Below are 22568 nucleotides of genomic sequence, written 5' to 3' on the forward strand. Positions count from 1 at the left end.
ATACATACCTTTGTTTACTTGTGCTTTAAATAAAGGAATCTAAAAATGTGAATATACGAATTTGTATTTGGACAAGAAGGATCTGTTTAAATCTTTCTCAAATTTGCATTGCATAGAATTTAAACCAAAAACAAAAGAAGAAAAGAAACCAGATTAGCTTGGTTTTTTAAAAGGCAATGTTCTTGTTTTATCTTTCAGCCCAAGAACTTGCCAGTCAAGATGAAAAACTTCTTCTAATGGAATCCAGCTTTAAGGCTACTCAAGAGCAGCTAACTGAGCAAATAGCAGAAACAGTTCGCCAAGAACAGAACAGTAGAAAACCCCAGGCAGAGCCGAAGACAGTGACAGAAGGGATTATTGCTTCTGAAGAAGAAAAAAATGATTACAAGTGAGTTGTTTTTCAGTCTTTCAGAAAGTTTTACTTTACAAACTGAAATCAAGTCAGTCCTTTTGACTTTAGTTGCTAAATGTTTAATTCTCTCTGTGTTGCAAAAGGTTCTGTGTAAATATTCTAGCTTGTTCAATATATTGTTCTTTCCAAAACAGATAAACTTTCAGTCTGCAACATTTCTTAACTGAAATGGCACATGTTGAAAACGGTAACTGTCTTATTCCAGATTCTGAATAATGATGTGGCAGTCAACTTTCTTGTTAACTATCAAGAAATGTTGAAGGTAAGATTCAAGGGAAAGAGTACACTGTGTTTCTTAGCACCTATCTGCCAATGGCATTCTCATCTTTCTCCTTTCAGAGTCCAAAGGTTACATATGGCTCTTGTTGCTTTTCTTTTTTGTTAAAGTAGCAGCTCTAAGCAAGACACTATTAAATTGGGAGACATTGAGAGTGGAAAATTTTTGATCAGACCATTGAGGCATGTAAGAAACTATGAAGAAAAGTAATAAAGACTTATGTTGTTCTGAAACATTCATGAAAACTGTCCTTAGTGAAGCATCTAGTATTTAATTTCTGTTTTTATTATCTAAATCTTTATGCAATTACTTTATATCTCTGCAATGTTTTCAGATTTTGTCATTGGCAATTCAAATAAATATTAGTTTATTTTTCATTTTGGTGTTCTGATAATCAAGTATTCTATCATCTTTGTGGTTTTTTTTTTTTTTCTGTATTCATTCTCTTAGTCTGTTTTCAAAAAACAAATTGAAAGTAGCATAGCCCAGATGAATCTCTCTCAGTCTCTCTCTTTCTGTTTGTAAAGAATTAAACTTTACTTGCTGAACTTGCTTGAATCGAGTAATTGCAGTTAGATAAAGCATCCACACCTGAAGTTTTTTCCCTTGTCACTCATACCTTTGACCAAAGTCCTGCAGCCAGAAGTAAATTTGGCCTGCTTTATTTGATCTTAACTGCTTTTTGGAAGTCATATTCTAAACTTATACTCCTTAATGCATATCTTGATATACCTATCAAAAGGCCTTCAAAATAATATATATAGTAAACATTTCTTTCTTGATTTGTAGTTTATAGTGCACATAAAATATAAAAACACATTTTTTGAAATTTATTCATGAGCAATTTATTTATGTTTTAATTCAATGATTTAATATTACAAAGCATTAAAACAATTATGAAATCTAGGATAACATTTTGTGTGCTTCTAAATAAAATCAAACCCTATAATAAACCCTGTTTGCCATTCATGTACCTTTAGTCAGATGCCAGGACACACACAACAACAAAAAAAGACACATTTAACGAATATTAAAAGGTAGAAATTGGTACCAAGGATTAAAAGCATATTGGGCAAAGTTTCTTTGGGAATGCATATAGTAATGCACTATTGTTATAAACATTATGGTGTCTTAAAAAAGCAACATTATATTAGGGGAATAATATGCCTAAGATATGTTTATAAAATAAGAAATATATAAAAATGGTTGTGAACTCATATAAAACTAATGATAGTATTTGATGTTAGCATATTGCTATTAAAATAATGCCAACATTTTTTCTACAGTTAAATAGTACTATAAAGGCACATTATTCAGTATGCCCACAAAAATATAATTTTTGATCTAAAAACTGACATGCAGTGATCTGATTTCAGTCTTGAATTTTATAAGCAAATAAACTAGACAGTGATTCATCTAGTTAAATTATAATGAAAAATCAAACTTAAGTTCTCTATGTTTGATCTATATTTATCTACTTTATTTTCTAATATAGCTTCTTCATGAAATTAAGTATGATATTCTCTCTTAATGTGAAACTGCTGGCAAGGTATACAGACATTATCTAAGAGAGTATTTAAAATTGTAACTTCATGATTTCAAATCTAAATATTTGAAATGTTTTTTTCAAATATCTTAAAAATCATAAAATTAGAAATGTTATTAAGACATAAGAAAATGTTATTAAAGTTTATAGGGATTGATAAATGATCATAATCAAAACAGTGATGATTTCTTAGGAGGAACACATTTATCTTTCTTTTCAAATATAGCCTCAACATAGATTGTCACAGGATATGAGTACATGTTAGATATATATGTCTATATGTTTTCCGTGATACATGGAAAAATACAGTATTGTTTCAATGTCAAATAAAAATCAAAACCTTTTTGGTTTAGCAAACAAAATATTCTGTTTATTAGTTTTGGTTTTTTTCCCACTCAATCGACAGGTGGCATGAATTGATCAAATTTACCAATTGATTTGGTTTGGGGCAGTGCCAGACACCATAGGATTCACCAGTCAGAAGAAAGAAAGACCATGTTAGGTGTCATAAGGCATGAAACTATTATAGTTAGTTCCCTTCATCTGTCATCCCTTTATCTGGAAAACTCTGAATTTTGACTAGGAGATACAGGAACAAAATGTATGGAGGGTAAATTTAAGGTCTTGAGTAGCTTCTAGAGTTTATAATCAATATAGAATCTTTCTGCAGAGAGCAGATAATCACACTTAGAACAAAACATTCTGAGATTTTTATTTAGAAAAACAGCAACTCATTTTTGAAATTATAATTTTTTATTTTAGAAAAAATTGAATATTTCAAACATGATTTTTTTAAATGTGTTGGGATAAGTCATAAAAACAATCACTAGAATGTATATTTTAAGGGATCTGCTACAATTTGAAATATTTGTCAGTCAGGGTCCTGTATGTATCTCTCTAACAGTGATAATATATTCAAGTAACTGTTTGATAAGTTATCCCAAAGGTATTTCTTTCATTCATTTATTTTGGGAAATATTCAGAGTTAACCAGGTTGCTATATCACCTATATCTATTATTAGAGTAAGTCATTTCTTAACTAAATGTGAAACAGTTAAAAAAGAAACGTGCACAAAATTTGGCAATCAAAAGGAAGATGTTTTTAACATTAAAAGGTAACCCGTAAGTTATTTTCCATAGAGTTGAAGTTTTAAAGAACACATAGGATTTAGATTTTATTTTTCCCTTTCTCTTTTTGAAATAAATGTAGAGAACACACACCATATACTCAGTATAAGACTGTTACACTTGAAAGATTTGTTCTGAATGTCCAGTGGGAACCTGGAAATCGTAATAATTTGTAGTATCGATTGAGTGAAGCTATGCAGCTGGGGCCTCCAGTGAATAGACAGGAATAGACATTTTATTGATTAACTTTTACAGTCATATTTTCAAGACTCCACTGCAACATAATTTTCACTTCCCAGCTTTGTGTTGGTGCATCATGAAACTTGGATTCTTCTCTCTTAACATTTACCCACTTGAGGAAAAAAGTATGAAAGTATGGACATGTCTTGCCAGGGCTGTGATCTACAGAGATGCAAAACTTTCTGGAAAAATGATTTATCTCACGCACTATTCCACTACAAACAGTAGAAAGGAAGTAACTGGTTGTAACAGTTTTTAAAAATACCATGATGGCAACTATTTAAAATTAAAATTCTTACTTTCCTCATTCTTTTTGTATTCGGGAATCTTAATTTTCCTATCCTAACTCCATCCATGTAACTATTAAAATGAAATATCTTGTGATGGCTTTGCTTTCATTCACATGTACTTTACGTCTCATTTAATGTAAGCCGTAGGAAAAAAAAATATTGTAATAATAGGCTAGAATTTAGTCTAAAATGAAAGCTGTTACATGCTAAATCATTTTGACCAATAATTCCAAAGTATGAATATATGACTATAGACCTATTGGACATATGCGCTATTTCTCTAGTCCTATGAGAGTTTCTAAAATTATTTGAGCAGAAAAAGACTGTATTTGCACAGGTGAAAATATTGCACATCTTCTGTGTATAGTCATATGATTATTTACCTCAGGATCTTTTCTGCTTGCATATTTGGCCTCTGAAATTGCAGATTTTATACTCTCATTTACATACATGGAAATATTTCACTGCAATTTTATGTAACAGTTGATGACACAGATATTTAGATGTTAGATTGGATTTTAAAATGAGATTAAAAAAGATGACATCAATTTCTTTTTTTAACTCATCTCTGCGTTCCTTTTGTTTATGACTTTGAAAAATCTAATGTAAGTATAAACTGATCCAAAGACAAAATTCAGGAGCTTCATGTGACCACCCAGAGTCATGAAATGTAACTAAATTAGACCAAAAATTTAGCACAAGCTTTAATAGTTATGCAAGATAATTCATATTCCTTAATGTTTGTGTCTCATATAATTAATTTTAAGAATTTTATATTTATTAAAATTCATGAATAATTAATATGGGATTTTGGTTATGAAATTCATAATTCGAATTAAGAGGCATTTTAAGGTTCTAATTTACTTCTATTTCAATCCAAAAAAATGAGTAAATTATCCTATCTTAATAGTGAGAGTGTGAAACAAAATTTTTTCTCATATTGAATATTGCTTTTTTTTGATATTCAGCAAGCTTATAGCTTTTTTCCTATTGAATTTCAGAAATACAAGTATTGAGAATTTGCTTTGATTTTTCTTCCAGGGAGTATTAATTTATCCTGTTGAAAGTCTTATAAACACTTTTATGTGCAAAATATGTATATAGACTGTGTCGGTTGAAGTTTCACACTTATCACAATTAACATAGCACATTAATGTGTGTCTAGATTTTTCAGTTACTCATCTGTATAAACAAGGCTGTGTTTTTTCTTCTAATAGAATAGATCTTTATTTATACTGTAAAGATATTTGAATAAAATATCCATGGTTAATTCTTTCCTACTTCACATTGAAAGAACGGACAGAATAACATATAAAGAATACAAGTTATTTTATAATATGCATGGATCTTGAAAGACTCTTATCTCTGTAATCAACTAGGTGTTTTAAAATTATTTACCAAAATAAGGAATGCAATTAAGACCGATCTAGTAATAAACATAAAATACGAAAAGTCTGAATTGAGATTGATTTCAGCATAATCCTGTAGAGGAATCCCCACTTATTGATCAATTTTAAAGCTCATGCATAGCACTTAGAAAGATAAAGTAAGCAAGGTCAGATAATCAAAGCATTTAAATAGTAAAAACAGCAACTGCCACTGTAGACTGCTAAAATAAATCCATAATACAAATTGCTTTAGCAAAAAGTGGATGAGCAGCTGATCTTCCTATTGAACTCTGATACTGTTCAGTGACCACACTGGGAAAAGGATTGGGAGAAATGCCTTAAAGATCAATATAAGTGAGATGTAGCAGGGATTCATTTTGAACATGAAAGCATTACAGGTGTGAGAGTACAGACATCTTCAGGAGAGATGCCATCAAGAGGAGATTGTTTAATACAGTTAAAAAATGCCATCTATGCCTGCTGTTCCCAAACCACACTCACAGAAATGCTCTCTTAACTATTTCAAGAAATTGAATGAAGTTTAAAACAGCTCTCCACTTGAAAGTAGCGTAGGTTGACTTTATACTAAAATAGTGGTACAACTACTTAGCAAAGACAGTTAATATATCTCTATAAATAGAGTCTATGTAAACTTATGTCACTAATACATATTTGAGATATCAAATAATTATATGACAGTGGTCTCCAGTCTTGTACAAAAGTATATAAATTAATCATAGAATAAGGGAAGGAAGAAATAGTTTTTGCAATTTTGTGAAAATGTACTACTGTTGTGAGTTCCTTTTTGAAACTTGTTGCAATTTGGGCAGTTTTATTTTTCATGAGTATTTGAATTCTATTGGCTAATTATATTCTTGACTGTAGAGAACAATCGGAATTTCCAGTATATAGATCTATGACTGACAGAATTAAGTTTAACAAACTTAGCTACTCTTATACAATTTGAGTTTAACTTCTACACTTAATGAGACATCTTCATGGAAACTAAATATGCACTAGCATAAATACACACAGTGTTATTGCATTTTGGAATAAAGTGGTTCTTCTATAATGCAGTTGAATAGCTTCTTACCTTTTCTTTAGGTTCCCATAGGGGTCATTCTTATGTCATTATCTGTTTTCATAGCTTCTGAATTCATCCGCATGCTCACTACATGAATGGTACTATGTCTTGATACGTTAAGTACACCAATAGGGTTTTCTGTACAGATATGTCTGTGGGATATCATCACAGTCTCCTAATAATCTGACTATAGTATTTAGAGCCTTATAATATTATTACTTCATTTGCAAAAACATTTCAATACTGAACTTCTCAAGTAAATAATATAAAACATTGAATTATTTTAATGTCTTTTCATCTGGAATAGAGAAGAATCTAAGTAATGACTGGTTACAGACAGAATTTCAACATCAAAATGATTAGCATTTACACACTACTGAATATCAAATAATCAAGAAGGACCTACTGTATAGCACAGAGAACTCTACTCAATATTCTATAATAATCTATATGGGAAAAATATCTGAAAAAGAAAGGACATATGTATATGTATAACTGAATCACATTGTTGCACACCAGAAACTAATAGAAAATTGTAAATTAACTATACTCCAATATAAAGCAAAAATTAAAATAAAAAAACTAAAAATAAATTCTAACGTGAGTCAGAAGTATAAATAATACTGTGATCAAATGTGGGAAAAAATAAGAAAAATGAAATATAAAAATCAGGCTGAGGCTTAAAAGTTGCATAACTTAGGCTTAGTTTTTCCCATTCCTTTCTTGCCATAATGAATGGTTATTTACAACTATTGTAGTCTCCATGTTTGCTGTATGAATTGCTGATAGCAGCAATTTTAATGGTAAAATTGTGGAACAATATTCATAGTTGTCAGAAAAAGGTCATTCTATTTGCATTCATTAGGAACCTGGAGGACTGCAGTGTGTGTTTCCTTTGGGATGTTGCAACTATTGATTTATATATTGCTGTAGGAAAAATTAATTAGGATTATATTTCACTTATTACTGCAGGCTGTGTAATAAGAAAGAAAACCATTTTTTGGTTAGGAAGTTGAACTGAAAAACCTAACTGGAATCATTGTTTCTTAAATCACAACTACTTTATCATAAAATTTTTCTTTTATAATCTGGCTAAAGGCTGAGTGCTTTTATGGAAATTAAATTAGCACATTGAAAAATGAGTGTTTTAGTATATATCCTATAACAATAATTATAATTCAAATTAAGCCAAAGAGACATTTTCTCCTTGTTAATTGAAACTTTCCTTTCTTTAAGCAAAACCCATGTATACTTGTCTACTGAGTTTGCAAGCACTGAGATGTTATTGACAAAAGAAGTAAATAAAAAACCAGAGACCAAGATCAGGTGAATTCTCAAGGTTAAAAAACAGATTCCAGAATCGAAAGCTTTAGAAGTGTAACAAATGAGAAAGAAGTCTCCTTAATTTTTGCATTTTCAGTCTAAACCTGCTTATAATTAAGGTATCCTGTGCATTTAATGCATCAAATAAATATGATATATTTATATTTGAGAATATGTTACATTGATAATATCCTGTTAGTGTGATAATATCAGATTTCAGATTATTTGAAAAATATATTTGTCTCCTTTCTGTGAACACCCTGCATACTGCAAGTGAAAAAAAAATTGAATTCAGTTCTCCACACTGTTTATACGTGACACATGTTTGAGATTAATCAAATTGTAGTCACTTCTAATTAACAGCAGAGAATAATTTCAAAATGGGGCAAAACCAGATGACAAAAAATAGTTTGTGTGCGTTTAAGACATACTTTATGAATGGAAACACATGCTCATTGTGATGTTTCTAACTTGAAATTTTTATTAACTCAGCTATAATCTTTTAGATGCATCGCATTTTCAGAGAAACCCACTGCCTGGCCTCTGGTGGACACTTAGGCATAGAATCAGCATTTAGGGAAAAGCCAAATCAAAGAGAGGTAACTTGATGCGCCTATAAACGCTAAAACTAAAATACAGTATCAAAATCCTTTCATATTATTGGAAGTTCTGGGTTTTACAAAAAGGGCAGAGGTCAAAAGCAAAACAGTACAAATACAGGCTTCTTCTCTCTATTGTACAGATTAGATGTTGTTTAAAATTAACGACTGGGACTGAAAATACACTACTTCCCTCTCCAAAACTTTTAATATAGTTTTTCTTAGCTATGATCATAAGGATCTGCTTCTTAATTCCTTAATGTACCTAGTAGAATGTAATTGGTAAACATTTTGTGCCTTAGTTCTTCAGTTCAAATATTTGGGGCCCCTTTGAGAGAAAGTATTTGAGTAATATGGAACTTTGTTTTTCCAGGGTAATAAGTAATATTTTCCACCATGACACATTTTGTATTCTGTTACAACAGTTATATGAGGTAATTATACCGAGATTCAGTGCAGGTCTTTGGCTTTTGTAGTGAATCTAACATTTCCAGTTTGTTTTCAAGCTAATGCTGTGTTGGACTAATAATGAGGTAACTAACTAAGAATTTTATAAAATCATGGAGGTCTAGGGCACAATTTTTGAATTACTTTCTTAACTAAAACAAAATGACCAGAACTGTATTTCTTAGGAAAATTTATTGATCAAACTATATATTGGCCCACAGTTTATTGAAAAGCTAATGTTTTAAAGGCATTCTTTCTTCGGGTTGTGGGGAACACAAAAAACAGCTAAGGTAGGGCTTTTTACCCTGAAGGGGTGTGCTGCAGTCCATGGGTCTCAAAGAGTTGAGCACAACTGACTGAATAACACACACACACCCATAAGCTAATAAGGGGAAGGTACATGATAAAAAACATTCACAAACCTAGGTAATGTGTGATTTGTCCTTTAAACTGAAAAGCAAATTATCACAGTATTGAAATAATTGCCTCAGAAGGGGTAACTAATTAAAGAGGCAATCACTGGCAACTGTCTTTTCAGATTGTATAAATATTTGATGGGATGTTTTGTTGTTGTTTAGTTTAGTCACTAAGTCATGTCCAACTCTTTGCAACTCCATGGACTGTAGCCCACCAGGCTCCTCTGTCCGTGAGATATCTCAACCAAGAATACTGGAATGGGTCGCCATTTCCTTCTCCAGGGGATCTTCCTGACCTGGGGATTGAATCTGTGTCTCTTGCATTGGCAGGTGAATTCTTTACTGCTGAACTGGATGAGATGTTTACATGGACAAAAAGATTGAGAAGCAAAAACACAATGAGAAAGTGTATTTTAGCCTAGAAAATGGTAAGTGATTTTACTTTATAGAGAATAGTTGAATGTATAGAAAGGCAGATTGAAACCACATGGTAGATAGTCTCTATGCCACTTCTAGGAATTTGTAATTTGCTTAGAAGTAATGGGGAGATTTTCAAGAGTTATAATAGTCAAGGGCATATAATCACACTAATGTTAGAGAAGCAATGGGCTGAATCTGTCACCATTTTCTCTTAATATTTCAACTAGCTAATTCCTATTCATCCTTAAATATTGGTATCTAGGTCACCTCCCTGTGACTGCCTCTTCACTCATTCCAAACTGAATTATGTTAAATATTTCACCTTGTCCATGGGACCTAATGCATACACCACTATAGTAAGCATCTCACCATATTTTACCTATTGTTGTAATGGTAAGACCCATTTATCCCAATGGCTAGCTCTGTGTTCATTACTACCTTCCTGGACTATGATAGTCACTGCACTCTTTTAACTAATTTTTGGTAAACTAGTACTTAATGAAAGGAATGAACTTAGCTATGTGCCTGGTTCAATATATCATCCATCTCCTAGTAAAACACTCAGAATTGCTGTCCTGACTTCTAGCATGTATTGCAAATATCAAAAGAGGACTTGATTTTTTATCTAAGGGTAGTAACAATATTAGCCCTTGGCTGAGATATGGTCAGACAACTTATCCAAGTTTGAGAGAAATGGATTTGGAAAATGGAAGCTTTATTGACATAGATGAGAGTGGTAAATTGAAACAAATTGACACAGAAATGTATAGTAAGCCAGAGGGACCTGCATTATTGCCTTAAATATTTGGTGATGCTATGGTCTATATGTGTGTGTGCCCTCAAATTCTCAAGTTTAAATACTAATCCAAAGAGTGGTGGTATTAATAAGTGAGGTCTCTGGGTGATTATATTATAGGGGTACAGCCTTCATGAATAGAATTAGTGTTCTTATAAAAGAGCCCTGAGAAAGCTCCCTTGCCCCTTCTATCCTGTGAAGACATAAGAAAAAGGCAGTTATGTATGAAGCAAGAAGCAGGCTTTCACAAAGCATGAAATCTGCCAGTGACTCCATCTCTGATTTCCTAGCCTCTAGAACTCTGAGAAATAAAGTTCTGCCCTTTATAATCCATTGAGTGTATGGTGTTTTGTTATAATAGCCCAAAGTCACTAAGACAGGTGGGGAGAAAGAAAAGAAAAGAGAGAAAAAGTAGAGTAGCTGATTAAAAGGAGTGAGGAAGGACCAAGTCCTCATGAACATGGACTTGAATTTGACGGTAGACGAAAGATAAAAAGAACATGGACAAGGAAGATACGAGACTGAAAGTGAGTCATTGATGGCGCAAGTATTCAGAACATGCAGCAGACATTTATGAAGTGTAAAGACAGACACTTACAAGGATATCTTCCACATCTGAGAGAAGATATGAGTGAATGATGGGTACAGATGTCAGGAAAATGAGAGTAGCTTTTGCAATAAAGTCATCTGACAGAATGAGTATAGCAGGGGTTTAGAGGACTGTAAACAGGACTGTCAAAAATGACTCAAACCATTGAGAATGGAGTGGAAAATGAGAAGGCAACATATACTAATGTGTATGTGCTGAAGGTAAATTAGACTCATAAGATATTGAGGGGCAAGGATTACTGAGCTAAAGTGATTTTGAAAGTACCATATTAGCTTATTCAACAATTATCTCCTTAGATCTGGCTTTGCAGCTAACACCGATCCTATGTTTAAATGGTGAACAAAATAACTAAATCCTTGCCCTCAAAAAGGTTACATTCTAGCAGGAAGTCAGATAACAAAAAAAGAAAAAAAAATGTTCAATAAAATTATACAATGAGGACTGTATCTTTCTTGGGTTTTAGAATTATCTTTTATTTTTAAATCTTTTTAAAATTTTATTGAAATATAGTTGTGTTAGTTTCTGGTGCACAGCAAAGTGATTCAGTTATATATATATAATATATGTATATGTATATATTTTATAAATAAATATGTGTATATATACACTTTTTAAGATTCTTTTCCATATAGGTTACTACATAGTATTGAGTATAGTTCCCTGTGCTATACAATAGGTCCTTATGTATAATTTTCTTTGTTATCTTAAAAAAGACTTTGTTATTAGGGATGTGAAAGTGCTTGAATGGCATAGCATCCTCCAATTCTGGGAATATTTTTTCCTCAGAAATCCATCTCTTTGGATTTTATGATTTGCATTCCTTCTGAAGACTAGAAAAGAGAATATTTTAATATTTCTTTATAATAAAAGCCACAAAAACTTTATGACAATGATTGACATACCATTACAATACATACTCAAATCACATTTTCATTTTTATTTGTATTTTTTTATTCTCTTTTAATTTTGATGTAACTCTAAAATCTAAATTTTTCTTCTTTTCGCCATCCTCTTTACTGTTGATCTCATGGATTCACTTACAGAGATGAATCTAAAGTGTAAGAACCTGTGGACTATAGCACAGAAGTATTAAGGATTCTCTCTCCCTTGTGCTTCTTCTGCTCCCAGTAAAGTTAGTTTAATTTTCATGTTGGAATTCTATTTTTATCATTGTTGGCATTGAATCTCGTTACGTTCCTGGAAGCCTGTGCTGTCTTCTCCATCAGTTCAGTTCAGTTGCTCAGTCATGACATGAGCAACTTTGTGACCCCATGAATCGCAGCACGCCAGGCCTCCCTGTCCATCACCAACTCCCAGAGTTCACTCAAACTTATGTCCATCGAATCGGTGATGCCATCCAGCCATCTCATCCTCTGTCATCCCCTTCTCCTCCTGCCCCTAATCCCTCCCAGCATCAGAGTCTTTTCCATTGAGTCAACTCTTTGCATGAGGTGGTCAAAGTACTGGAGTTTCAGCTTTAGCATCATTCCTTCCAAAGAAATCCCAGGACTGATCTCTAGAATGGACTGGTTGGATCTCCTTGTAGTCTTACTTTGCCAACAAAGGTCTGTCTAGTCAAGGCTATGGGTTTTCCAGTAGTCATGTATGGATATGAGAATTGGACTGTGAAGAAAGCTGAGCACCAAAGAATTGATGCTTTTGAACTGTGGTGTTGGAGAAAACTTGAGAGTCCCTTGGATTGCAAGGAGATCCAACCAGTCTTCTTCATGGTCCATACATAAAACACTTGATCAAAGATAGGTTCAAACTAGTGGTGTCTGCTCTTTGTCTGGATTATTCTTGTTTTGGATTAAGACAACAGATAAACCAAGGCTAACTAGATATCTCAAGAGAGCACAGAGAATCTATTCATTAATCAAATAATTTAATGTCAAAGAATGACAAATGATAAATATAGAACTTAGAAAGGGTTTAGACTTTCCTGTCACAGTCAACAGCAAATGTTTCTATGACATTGTTCCTAACCTATCTAATTGAGAACGTTCTTTCAGTTGCCAATATACCTATTGCTTGCGCTTCCCATGTAGCTCAATGGTAAAGAATCTGCCTGTTAATGCAGGAGACTCTGGAGATGCAAGTTGAATCCCTGAGTCAGAAGATCCCCTGGCATAAGAAATGGCAACTCACTCTAGTATTCTTGCCTAGGCAATCCCATGAACAGAGGAACCTGGTGGGTTACAGTCTATGAGGTAACAAAGAGTCAGACACAACCGAATGACTAACACCCTGGAAATGGAGTTCCATGTATACTTGGTAGACATTTAACAGAGCTAAGAATCTATGATACTTTGAGAAAAATTCTGAATATTCACTCTCCAGTGAATTTTAAATTTAAGGTGTAAAATGATGTTCACAAATACATTCTCAAAATATAAAATATATATTGATGTGCTTGTTTATTAAGTCCAAGAAAAGATTTGGAAAGATGAAATTAAGGCTCTTTTTTTTCTCCAATCAAAATAAATGACAAACAACACAACAAAAAGAAAAAAGTGCAAAGACTGTAGAAGGTGTCTGGCTGTGAAAATCACTACATTTGTGCATATGACTTCAATAAACTGATACTTGGCCTAAAATCCAGTATGTCTGATACTGCAGTTTTGCTTGAGACAAGACACCTGGGGAAAACTTGAAATACTGAAATGGGAAGGAAAAAATAAGGGAGATTCACCCTGTCCTGCTATGCTGAAAAAACCTGACACATTTAAGGTTGCAATGGGACCATAAACTGTTTGCAGAAAGGATTGTAACTCCACTGGCAAAATGGACCAAAGGTGAATTTTAAAGCCCCCCCCCCCCAAAAAAAAAGTCAAATCATCAACTGTTGGTATTTTCGAGAAAACAAGTAGGCAGGGCTCTATTTTTTTATTTTTTTTGAAGTCCAGATAGTGCTGTGCTGTCATTATGACTTAACAAGGCTGAGTTTGTTTGCTTGTGTAAAATACTTTTCAGGAAAATTTGCTCTTATTTTCAAGTTACGCACTTGAATAAATATACATTGCTTTGCCTAGATTTATTTTCCTTCTAACAAATTAGTCAGGCTTTCTGGTCTAATGTCTTATTGTAAACAACATTTTTTTTTTCTTTTAAACAAACAGGAATTTGTGAAACCTTGCCCCTGCCTTCATAGGAATGGATTGCTTATTAGGACCCCTCTCCTGCTCTCTCATCTTCAAGATGCTTTGTGCTCAGTGAGCACAGAAGTTAGCTTCTGTAACAAGTGAAGATGCTTTAGGAGAGGACTACTTTCTATGGAATAGCTTTCTTTTTTTTTCCCTGATGAATCTGGAAGTCTCACTCTAATAAAAATTATGTATTTATTTATGGCTGATCTGGGTCTTATTGTGGCATATGGGCTTTTCCTAGTTGTGGTAAGCAGGGGTTACTCTTCCTTGTCATATACAGGCTTCTCAGTGTGGTGACTTCTCTTGTTGTGGAGCAGGGCTTTAGACTGAGGGCTCAATATTTGTGGCACACTCATTTAGTTGCTCCGCATCATGTGGGATCTTCCCGGATGAGGGATCAAATCAGCTTTGGCAGGGGGATTCTTAACCACTGTACCACTAGAGAAGTTTTCTTCCCCACTTTAAAAATTTTTGTGGAAGTATAGTTGATTTACAATGCTGTGTTGGTTTTGGGTGCACAGCAAAGTGAGTCAGTTATACATATACGTATATCGACTCTTTTTTAGATTCTTAGGAGTATTATGCAGAGTTGCCTATAACTCAACTTTTAAGACTTCCCTGGTGGCTCAGATGGTAAAGCGTCTGTCTACAATGTGAGAGACCTGGGTTCGATTCCTGGGTTGGGAAGATTCCCTGGAGAAGGAAATGGCAACCCACTCCAGTACTCTTGCCTTGAAAATCCCATGGACAGAGAAGCTTGGTGCAGGCTACTTTTAAATTCAGCTGTGTGCTTAGACAAGCAAAGGTACCACAGTGCCATGTCTGTAGTTAAAGAGAACTTATACTAGCATTTAGCAAATATATAGGCACAAAAAGAAGAAAAGAACAAGATTGAAAAAAGAAACATGTCAACTAGAACTTGCAGTGTATTTTAGCCATATCTATATACTGGAATTTTAGTTTATATTATCTAAGTAGAAAATTAATACATATATCAAGCATGGAGGTTTGCAGGATATATTCCATCACATTTTTTTTTTAATTATGGAGAAATAACAAAGAGAACTCGGAGAAGGCAATGACAACCCACTCCAATACTCTTGCCTGGAAAACCCCATGGACAGAGGAGCCTGGTAGGCTGCAGTCCATGGGGTCGCTGAGTCAGACACGACTGAGCGACTTCACTTTCACTTTTCACTTTCATGAACTGGAGAAGGAAATGGCAACCCACTCCAGTGTTCTTGCCTGGAGAATCCCAAGGATGGGGGAGCCTGGTGGGCTGCCGTCTATGGGGTTGCACAGAGTCGGACACGACTGAAGCGACTTAGCAGCAGCAGCAGCAACAAAGAGAACTAGAGAAGGAGATGGAAACCTACTCCAGTAATCTTGTCTGAAAAATTCTGTGGACAGAAGGATCCTGGTGGGCTACAGTCTGTGGGCCTGCAAAGAATCAGACATGACTGAAAAAAACTGAACACACACACAAAAGTATAGACAAAGTTTGTGAGCTACTCCCTGTCTTGTGGTGGATCTGAGACCAGAACACTGATTTTCTGACAAACGTCAATAATCTTCTCATTTGGAACTCCACTGAATGAAATCTGACCATTATAAAAATGTCTTTACCAAAGGACTCCATCTCCTCCTCATATGGCTTAGACTGAGTCTGAGAGTTGAAGTTCAGTAAATAAGCAGTAAGAATGTGAAGTACAAAATAATTCTTAGCCTTAGGTGAATATTTCAAATATGATATTCTGCACTTGAGGTTAAAGCAAATTTTGGCTTATGCAAGAAATAAATTCCACTTAAGTAAAATGTACTGTATTATTTTCTTCTTATAATTAATAAATGACCTCAAAGAATCAAAATAACCCAGTAGTATTAAAGGACTTATTAATGGCAATACATTTATCCAAAGAAATATTTGTTTTTTTCTGAAATGAAACCTCTTCAGGTAAGTTGTGTTACGTAGTCAATCTCCATCCCCTTCCCCACCTTTAAAAATAATAAGTCATTAAAATTACACAGTAATGCTCAAAGCTGAACCTGACTGGGCTAAAGAGAAATGTTGCTTGACACTAAAGAAGGTTTGGGATGTATTGCCTCAAATGTTTTTAGCTGGGTTTGACTGTTCCAGATAAAGGAACAGAGCCCTCAGTTGCTCACAGAGGAAGTTGACATAAGGTGAACAAATACATTCATTTCAATAGTAATACAGGAGTGATTCTTCAAAGATTTTTACTGGAAATAATTGCAAGCAATGTATATGGTTAATGCCACATGAAATTCAGGTTGGTTTATAAAAAATATTTCACAGAAATAAAACCAACATTGTAAAGTAATTATCCTTCAATTAAAAATAAATTTTATAAAATTAAAAAAACATTTTAAATTAATGTGTTGAATGAATTGGTTTTTTTAAAAAAAAACAATAGAGTGAGACCTCTAAGACTAGAGCATCATCTCATAATGGATAATAGAGTTCAGATACATCTAAATTAGAATCCTTTTAAGCTATAACTAGTTTGAACCAATTACTTTATTTATTTATTTATTTTGGCCATGTCCCACAGCACATGTGGGATCTTAGTTTTCCAACTGAAACTACATCCCCTGCAGTGGACACTCAGAGTCTTAACCACTGGACCACCAGGGAAGTTCCTCAATTACTTTACTTTTAAGACAGTATTTTCAGCTTTAATTTGGAGATAATAATATTTTCCTCATAGGGATGTTACAGGAAAATAGACAATTTTATAGAGGGCATGCACTGTGCCTGACATAGTCATGATTCTCAATTACTGGTAGATATTATCAAACTAGAAATAAAGGTTCTTTTTCATAAGATACAACATGTTATATATTTTCTAACAGCAAAATTCCACCATTAACCTCTGCATGGAGCCATGATGGATACAAGATTAAACAGATTAATGTATTTAGAGGATATTGCCTTTACTTAAATGGATATAAAGTAGCCTTTGGCAACCCCTAAATAAGGGTTTTTTGGTTATTGACCAGTATCAGCTCTCAAGAAAACAAATGCTTTTCCTCCACAACTCAGCAGCATCATATCTGCAATATTATTAACCTCATTAGAGAAAAGAAAAATCTGGTTCTCTTAGAATTGTCTAGAACTCTTTAAATTTGCGGTCTCTTAAATTTAGAATTTTGTTAACTATTTTAGATATAGTTTTAACATAGCCCCTGTAAAGAAGAAAGAGATTGATTAATTTGCTGCTGACGAGAGTTCACATTATTTTTGTTTTTCTCAGAGAATGCATCTGCTTCCTATTCAGAACATGGTTCCACTTTTACAACCTAATTGCGCTACCCTACACTGCTGTACTATTTTCTGAGTCTGAGCCTACATTTTAGGCCAATCATCGCAGAGTCCAGGAAGTGTAGACTTGGAAATTGAAGGTTGCACAGATACATAGTACAGGATATATATGCATATATATACAGATACATAACACTGGATATATACATATGGCAGCATAGCTGCTTCATATTGTGTAAGCATGTGGTTATATGTTTTAGACTTGTCCTCACAATTTCCTGAGATAGATCAGGATTATTGTCTCCATATGATGTGTGATATTTGTCATCTAATAAGTGGTTGAATGATTTAAGCATTCTTTGGCTTTAAACTTAATTTGCTCCTTTCACTGGATCTTGCACTAAATAGTTAGAATATTTTGTCCAGATGTATAAATAGAGATTTTTAACAATTTAGGCTTCAACTTAAGGCTCTATTAAGTTTAACCTCTAAAATATCACTATGAGTAGTAATTAAATTAACATCCATGAAACACTAGTCAATGAGATACAAGTTAAAGCAAATTTTTCAGATGCAGAAGCTAAATTCAGAGTAATATCCTTTTTTCTCCAGGTTAAAGTCATGAGTTAAAGTTTTGTTGCAATGTCATTTCATTCTGTAGAAAATCATCACAGTGTTACCAAATTTAGCAATGTTGTTGTTTAGTCACTAAGTCATGTCAGACTCTAATCCTCCAGGCTCCTCTGCCCATGGGATTTCCCAGGCAAGAACACTGAAGTGGGTTGCCATTTCCTTCTCCAGGGGATCTTCCTGACCCAAGAATTGAACCCATGTCTTCTGCATTGGCAGGTGGATTCTTCACACTGAGCCACTAGGGAAGCCCAATTCAACAATACTCCATCATATATTGGAATTAGGAGGTTTTGAGAGATTAAACTTTTAGAATAATCTGTATATTTGAGCTTGGTGCACATGGCTGAAGTTTTGATCTTCTGTTTCTTCTCTCTAGACACCAAATCTTTAATTAGCAACTTGCCTGATTGCTTCTTCTGCTTAGCACAAGAAAACCTTTCTGCAGCTTTCAGTAGGATAGACAAATCCTCCCACCCAACCAAATCATCAACCTAAAGATTACAGAAAGCAAAACCGTTCAAGCTCATCTTGTCAAGTTCTCTCTTGTGAAATTTGATCTAATTTATTATAATTCTAGATTCATTGATAATATACTAAACATCCAAGCACCAAACATTTATTAAAATAAGTTCCTAACATGTTCTACCAGAATGTTACTGGAAAATTTCTTACATAAGAAATACAGTCTCAATGTGATCATTTTACAAGTAAACAGACGCATTTAGAGATATGATTTAACTCTGTTGAGGTCACTTAACTGATAAACTGCAGGTTAGAATTTTCAATCTAGGACCTCTAATGTCAAGGCCAACATTTTATTCAGTTATACTATACTTGACTCATAACACTATAAGATTTAATAGGATTTCAGAAAAAATGTATTTTCTTCATTAGTTTTGGTCTTCTCCCTGTTCCGTGGTTGAAAACAATGATCCAATTATTAGTAAACTCATCTAAGGGCAGGGACCAGGTCTTTTGCGCCTCTGTATATTCTCAGCATCTAGCACAGTGTCCTGTATGAGTGGACATCCAATAAGTGTTGACTCAGATAGACAGAAATCATTCCTTAAACCAAATATATGCCATACCTCAGATTGTGGTCCCTACAGAACATGTCTAAATTTCCCAGAAATAGAAATACTCATTCAATCTATTGCAAGGTTTCCTGTTTCTGTCCTATTTTACTGTGTTAGGTTTCTTTTTCTCTTTTTCACTATCATGTGAGGAAATTTTTTGGCAAAATATATTGGACTTTCTCTAAGAAAAAACATTAGCCATAAAAATATTCCTATGATCATGATACAGTATCATATTTCTTTCTTTATATTTGGAGATTAAGACAATATTAATAAAGCTATAGTAAAACTTGTTACAGCATGATAATCAAAATTGTTTCTTCTTTGTACTGCACTATTCTATATAGTGTGATTTTCTGTCTACTGCAGTATACAAAATGGAAAATTAGAAAACTAAAATTCACAATAACTTTTACAAAGACAACTCCCGGGCAATAATTGACAAGATAATCTTTACTTTTACAAAACATACTCATGATATGAATCCTCTATAATATTATTTTCAGTTCAGTTCAATTCAGGTCAGTCTCTCAGTTGTGTCCGACTCTTTGTGACCCCATGGACTGCAGCACACCAGGCTTCCCTGTCCATCACCAACTCCTGGAGCCTACTCAAACTCATGTCCTTCATGTCAGTGATGCCATCCAACCTTCTCATCTTCTGTCATCCCCTTCTCCTCCTGCAGTCAGTCTTTCCCAGCATCAGCATCTTTTCCAGTGAATCAGTTCTTCACATCAGGTGGCCAAAGTACTGGAGTTTCATGTTCAACATCAATCCTTCCAGTGAATATTCGGGACTGATCTCCTTTAGGATGGACTGGTTGGATCTCCTTGCAGTCCAAGGGACTCTCAAGAGTCTTCTCCAACACCACAGTTCAAAACCATCAATTATTTGGCGCTCAGCTTTCTTTATAGTCCAACTGCTAGGTGCAAATGAATTCCACGTTTTTGAGCAACAGTGAAAAATCTTACTGGTGGTGTGTGGAGACTGACTTTTTTCCGGAAAATTCAGAGAACTCATATATGTTCTTAAAAGCAGCTCAATCACAATATTTTCCTCTCATAGATGTTACTGATATAAGTACTGTTGTATCTGTTTATCTGCATATATATATATATATAGACATGCATACATATATATGTATATGCAGTGTTGATTACATCCATCAAAGAAACTATAATACAGTATTCAAATAAAGAACAAAACTATATACATGAGCAACAGATAGGCTCTTATAATAGCATTCTTCATGGTTATGTAGGGTATTTTGTTTATATTATGTTTCCTTATATGAATAGTGCACTCTGTTTTTAAGAAACCAGACAGAATAATTACCATTCACTTAGAACTGCAAATATTTCTGAATCTGTTACTTTCCTCATAGGTCTATTTTCATTCATACTATGGTTGAGGACTGTAATTTTCAAATACATAGATTTATATTTATGTGGTATATCAAAATAAATTATTATATGTGTAGTATTCCATTATTCATTCTCTCATTTTGTTACTGAGCAAATATCTATTGATATGTGCAGTGTGCCAGGTACCTTTTAAAATCCTTGAGAATTATGACAGGAAATCAAGCAGACAAAACAATTCCTTTCCTGATGGCTGTGTGTGAAAGTCACTTAGTCGTGTCCAACTCTTTGTGATCCCATGGACTGTAGCCTGCCTTCTGTTCAAAGAATTCTCCAGGCAGAAATATACTAGAGTGGGTTTCCATTCCATTCTCCAAGGGATCTTCCCAACCCAGTGATCAAACCCAGGTCTCCTACATTGCAGGCAGATTCTTTACCATCTAAGCCTCCAGGGAAGCCTATGTTAAATGGAAGAGACAGACACAAAAGAAAATGATCAATTTTCACTTGGGGTTTGTTTTGCAAAGGAAAAATACATTTGGGATAAAAGCATGTATAAAAATAATTTAAATCTTTTAAAATTTAAAAGAGTCTTTTTAAATTAAAAGAAAAATTAATAATGGTTTGGTTTGCAAGCCAAGAATTGTGTAACTTTCTGTAGTGTTCTGTGCACTGCTAGAGAACACATTTCTTTTGTGTGGGGTTTGTTCGAGATTTTTTTTTTTCACATCCTGACAAAATTTTAGATATTAAAAAATAAACTGCATAATATCACAGCTTAGAAATTACAAAAATGACTTTTCAATCCTTCCCTTTCTTTCCATAGCAAAGGAAATGTGAACCTTTTGATTCATATCTGTTTTTTGATAAGGTGAGCAAATTCATTTAAAAAATCAAAATAACCTTGTAAATACTTAAAATGATCAGTTCTACCCTATATTAAATTTGAAAAACTTCAGAATTCTGAATTTTAAATTATTATTAATGTCATTAATTAAATGTAAACACACCCTGTGGAAGTTCTACTGGAGAATATTTCTGTGTTCCCATATTTTATATACATGGAATGAAATGGGAACTTTGTGGTATATTTACAATTAGTATGCAAACCAGAAAAAAAAGTCTGTGAAAAAACTGTGCTGCTTATTGAACATTGAAAATTGTTAATAAATTTTAAATATTATAATAATTATAATTGGCCAACTGCAACATACCTGACCTTACAATGAGACTTTATGTAATAGTGTTAATAGATATTTGCCAATATTTTCTTCTATAGTATTTGCCTATAAATTATAGAGTTCATGATATTTAATTCGTGTTTTTTAAACATCCATCTCCTACTCTGACTGTAATTTATGTGAATACAAAATTCATGTGTGTTGTCCATCCAGTGCACAGCACTTGGAAGTTGGTATACATTCAGTTACTATCTGGTGAATAAATAAATGAGCAGATACATGAATAAAATGAAATGTGGGCTAACAGAGAAATAATGACTATCTTATATCAGTGAATTTCAAAATCAGGTACCATTTTATTTCATAATTATTATGCTCCAGGTTTTGAGCTTAGCTTGAAATGATCATGTATATGCCATTGAAAGTATACAAATTTAAAATTTTGATCTCTTCATGGAGGATTATAACTCATTATGAAATGTCCTTTTTTTATCTGTATTCTGCCTTTTTCTAAGTTTTCTTTTCTGAAATGACTCTAAATGTTCTGTTTATTAGCGGGTTTTTTTCTTTTTCCATTTTGTCACTCACTCAGTTTTTACCTTTATAATTAACATGTCTTTTATAAGCATTAAATTCTTGGGTTTTATTTTATCTATTATGACAATGTTTGTCTTTTATTTGGAGCATTTAATCCATTTACCAATGATAAGTAACATTTATACCAGTCATTCTACTATTTTTTTTAGGTTTTTCCCATCTATTTTAGTCTATTTCTTATCTTGCTCCTTGCCTTCATTTGTGTAACATAAGATAATATAACATTTTTGCTTTTCCTCTAGTAACATGTTCATTACCTATTCTTTATTATTACTTTAATGTTTATACTAAATATTAAAACATGCATTTGCAACT

The 22568-nt window shown here is 33.3% G+C and overlaps 1 long non-coding RNA gene across 1 annotated transcript; it reads left to right on the top strand.

The window, feature by feature from the left end:
* Window positions 1–283: 283 nt before the first annotated feature.
* Window positions 284–14317, top strand: LOC138446219 (uncharacterized). Its single transcript, XR_011259234.1, has 3 exons — window positions 284–388; window positions 9481–9578; window positions 14096–14317. It is a non-coding gene; the product is annotated as an uncharacterized lncRNA (long non-coding RNA).
* Window positions 14318–22568: the final 8251 nt, after the last annotated feature.

This window comes from Ovis canadensis, chromosome 9, assembly GCF_042477335.2.
Source record: "Ovis canadensis isolate MfBH-ARS-UI-01 breed Bighorn chromosome 9, ARS-UI_OviCan_v2, whole genome shotgun sequence".
NCBI classification, from domain to species: Eukaryota; Metazoa; Chordata; class Mammalia; order Artiodactyla; family Bovidae; genus Ovis; species Ovis canadensis.